Source organism: Penaeus japonicus, unplaced genomic scaffold (genome assembly GCF_977035675.1).
Source record: "Penaeus japonicus unplaced genomic scaffold, GWHDUDI00000001_assembly GWHDUDI00000010, whole genome shotgun sequence".
Lineage (NCBI taxonomy): Eukaryota > Metazoa > Arthropoda > Malacostraca > Decapoda > Penaeidae > Penaeus > Penaeus japonicus.
The window spans coordinates 19,062,882-19,067,881 of NW_028234412.1; positions in this window are offsets into that span (position 1 = coordinate 19,062,882).

Here is a 5,000-nt window from a genome sequence, read left to right on the forward strand (position 1 = left end):
TAATATATACTATCCTGAAGATACCCAAAAATGATTAAAATACACGTTACAGCCATTCTGATAATGAAACGGGTTACAGTTAAAATCGTTGATTTTCGTTAGATTAAAGGAAAAAGGAATTGAGAGAAAAAAGGTGAAAAAAATGCAAGTAATATATACTATCCTTAAAAGGCCGAAAAATTATTAAAATACAGGTTAGAGCCGTTCTGATAATGAAACGTATTACAGTTAAATGCGCAAAATTTCGTTAGATTCAGGGAAAAAAGAATTGAGAGAAAAAAGGTGCAAAAAAAAAAAAAAATGCACGTAATATATACGATCCTGAAAAAAAGATTAAAATACACGTCAGAGCCATTCTTATAATAAAACGGATTACAGTTAAATTCGTTGATTTCCGTTAGATTAAAAGAAGAAGGAATTGAGAGAAAAAAGGTGAAAAAAATACAAATAACATATAGGATCCTGGAAAAAAAAAGATTAAAATACACGTTAGAGCCATTCTGATAATGAAACGGATTACAGTTAAATGCGCTGATTTTCGTTAGATTGAGGGAAAAAGGAATTGATAGAAAAAAGGGGTAAAAAGAATGCAAGTAATATATATGATCCTTAAAATACTCAAAAATGATTAAAATACACTGTTAGAGCCATTCTGATATTGAAAAGGATTACAGTTAAACTCATTGATTTTTGTTAGATTAAAGGAAAAAGGAATGGAGAGAAAAAAGGTGCAAAAAAGGCAAATAATATATACGATCCTTAAAATACCCAAAAATGATTAAAATACACGTTTGAGCCGTTAAATGCGCTGAATTTCGTTAGATTAAGGGAAAAGGTAATTGAGAGAAAAAAGGTGCAAAAAATGCAAATAATATATACGATCCTTAAAATACCCAAAAATGATTAAAATACACGTTTGAGCCGTTAAATGCGCTGAATTTCGTTAGATTAAGGGAAAAAGGAATTGAGAGAAAAAAAGGTGCAAAAAAAAATTAAATACACGTTAGAGCCATTCTGATAATGAAACGGATTATAGTTAAAATATTGATTTTCGTCAGATTAAAGGAAAAAGGAATTCAGAGAAAAAAGGTGAAAAAAAAACATTGCAAGTAATATATACGATCCTTAAAATACCCAAAAATGATTAAAATACACGTTAGAGCCGTTCTGATAATGAAAAGGATTACAGTTAAACGCGCTGAATTTCGTTAGATGAAAGGAAAAAGGAATTGAGAGAAAAAAGGTGCAAAAAAAAAAAGAAAAAAAGAATGCAAGTAAAATATACGACCCTAAAAATACTCAAAAATGATTAAAATACACGTTAGAGCCATTCTGATAATGAAACGGATTACAGTTAAATGCGCTGAATTTCGTTAGATTAAAGGAAAAAGGAATTAAGAGAAAAAAGGTGAAAAAAAACAAGTAATATATACAATCCTGAAAAAAACAAAAATGATTAAAATACACGTTAGAGCCGTGATGATAATGAAACGGATTACAGTTAAATGCGCTGAATTTCGTTAGATTAAAGGAAAAAGGAATTAAGAGAAAAAAGGTGAAAAAAGCAAGTAATATATACAATCCTGAAAAAAACAAAAATGATTAAAATACACGTTAGAGCCGTGATGATAATGAAACGGATTACAGTTAAATGCGCTGAATTTCGTCAGATGAAGGGAAAAAGGAATTAAGAGAAAAAAGGTGAAAAAAGCAAGTAATATATACAATCCTGAAAAAAACAAAAATGATTAAAATACACGTTAGAGCCGTGATGATAATGAAACGGATTACAGTTAAATGCGCTGAATTTCGTCAGATGAAGGGAAAAAGGAATTGAGAGAAGAAAGGTGCAAAATAAATGCAAGTAAAATATATACGATCCTAAAAAAAAAAAAAAAAAATATTAAAATACACGTTAGAGCCATTCTGATATTGAAACGGATTACAGTTAAAATCATTGATTTTCGTTAGATTAAAGGAAAAAGTAATTGAGAGAAAAATGGAGCAAAAAATAAAAAATAAAAAATAAAGTAAAACGAAAATCAACGCCTTTAACTATAATCCATTTCATTATAGGAATGGTTCTAACGTTTACTTTAAGCATTTTTGGGTATTTTGAGGATCGTATATATTACTGGATTTTTTGCACCTTTTTTCTCTCATTTGGTTTTTCCTTTAATATAACGAAAATCAGCGGTTTTAACTGTAATTCCTTTCATTATCAGAATGGCTTTAACGTGTATTTTAAGCATTTTTGGGTATTTTGAGTATCGTATATATTATTATCATTTCTTTTATTTATTCGCCTTTTTTTCTCTCAATTCGTCTTTCCTTTAATATAACGAAAATCAGCGTTTTTAACTGTAATCCGTTTCATTATCAGAATGGCTCTATCGTGTATTTTAAGCATTTTTGGGTATTTTGATGATCGTATATATTACTGTCATTTTTTTTTATTTACCTTTTTTCTCTCAATTGGTTTTACCTTTAATATAACGAAAATAAGCGGTTTTAACTGTAATCCGTTTAATTATCAGAATGGCTCTAACGTGTATTTTAGGCATTTGTGTGTATTTTGACGATCGTATATATTACTTTCATTTTAATTTTTATTTTTGCACCTTTTTTCTCTTAATTGGTTTTTCCTTTAATATACGGAAAATCAGCGCTTTTAACTGTAATCCGTTTCATTATCAGAATGGCTCTAACGTGTATTCTAAGAATTTTTGGGTATTTTGAAGATGGTATATATCTGTTTTTTTTCACTTTTTTTCTCTCAATTGGGTTTTCCTTTAATATAAGGAAAATCAGCGCTTTTAACTGTAATCCGTTTCATTATCAGAATGGCTCTATCGTGTATTTTAAGCATTTTTGGGTATTTTGAGGATCGTATATATTACTGTTTTTTCCGTCTTTTTTCTCTCAATTGGTTTTTCCTTTCATATATCGAAAATCAGCGCTTTTAACTGTATTCCGTGTCATTATCGGAATGACTCTAACGTGTATTTTAAGCATTTTTGGGTATTTTGAGGATCGTATATATTACTGTAATTTTTTTTTCACCTTTTTTCTCTCAATTGGTTTTCCCTTTAATATAAGGAAAATCAGCGCTTTTAACTGTAATCCGTTTCATTATCAGAATGGCTCTAACGTGTATTTTAAGCATTTTTGGGTATTTTGAGGATCGTATATATTATTTTCATTAAAAAAAAAAATTGCACCTTTTTTTTCTCTCAATCGTTTTTCCCTTCAATATAATAACGAAAATCAGTTCTTTTAACTGTATTCCGTTTCATTATCAGAATGGCTCTAACGTGTATTTTAAGCATTTTGGGGTATTTTGAGGATCGTATATATTACTGTCATTCTTTTTTATTTATTGACATTTTTTCTCTCCATGTTTTTTCCTTTAATATAACGAAAATCAGAGCTTTAAACTTTACTCCATTTCATTATCATTTAAGCATTTTTGGGTATATTAAAGATCGTATATATCTGTCTTTTTTTAGCACCTTTTTTCTCTCATTTGGTTTTTCCTTTAATATAACGAAAATCAGCACTTATAACTGTAATCTGTTTCATGATCAGAATGGCTCTTACGAGTATTTTAAGCATTTTTGGGTATTTTGTGGATCGTATATATTACTGTCATTTTTTTTTTTTTTTGCACCTTTTTTCTCTCAATTGATATTTCCTTTAATATAACGAAAATCAGCGCATTTAACTGTAATCCGTTTCATTATGAGAATGGCTCTAACGTGTATTTTAGGCATTTTTGGGTATTTTGATGATCGTTTATATTAGTCATTTTTATTTTTGCACCTTTTTTCTCTCAGTTGGTTTTTCTTTAATATTATGAAAATCCGCGCTTTTAACTGAAATCCGTTTCATTATCAGAAGGCTCTAACGTTTGTATTATAAGTATTTTTTGTGTAATTTGAGGATCGTATATATTAATGTCATTTTGTTTTAACCTCTTTTCTCTCAATTGGTTTTTCTTTAATATAACGAAAATCAGCGCTTTTAACTGTAATCCGTTACAGTATCAGAATTGCTCTAACGTGTATTTTAAGCATTTTTGGGTATTTTGAGGATCGAATATATTACTGTTATTTTTTTTTTCACCTTTTTTCTCTCACTTGATTTTTCCTTTAATATAACAAAAATCAGCGCTTTTAAATGTAATCCGTTTCATTATCAGAATGGCTCTAACGTGTATTTTAAGCATTTTTGGGTATTTTGACGATTGTATATATCTGTCTTTTTTTCTGTACATTATTTCTCTTAATTGTTTTTTCCTTTAATTTAACGAAAATCAGCGCTTTTAACTGTAATCCGTTACAGTATCAGAATTGCTCTAACGTGTATTATAAGCATTTTTGGTATATTGAGGATCGTATATATTACTATCATTTTTTTACTTTTGCTCCTTTTTTTTCTCTCAATTGGTTTTTCCTTTAAGAAAACGAAAATCAGCGCTTTTAGCTGTAATCCGTTTCATTATCAGAATGGCTCTTTGGTATATATTTTGGTATTTTGAGGATCGTATATATTACTGTCATTTTTAAAATTTTTGGCCTTTTTTCTCTCAATTGATTCTTCCTTTAATATAAGGAAAATCAGCTCATTTAACTGTAATACGTTTTATTATCAGAATGGCTCTAACGTGTATTTTAAGCATTTTTGGGTATTTTGAGGATCGTATATATGACTGCCTTTTTTGTTTCTCTCAATTGTTTTTCCCCTAATATAACGAAAATCGGCACATATAACTGTAATCTGTTTGATTATCAGAATTGCTCTAACGTGTATTTTAAGCATTTTTGGGGTATATATATTACTGTCATTTTTTATATTTTTGCACCTTTTTTCTCTCATTTGAATTTTCCTTTAATGTAACGAAAATCAGCACTTTTAACTTTAATCCGTTTCATTATCAGAATGGCTCTTTAAGCATTTTTATGTATTTTGAGGATCGTATATATTACTGTCATTTTTTT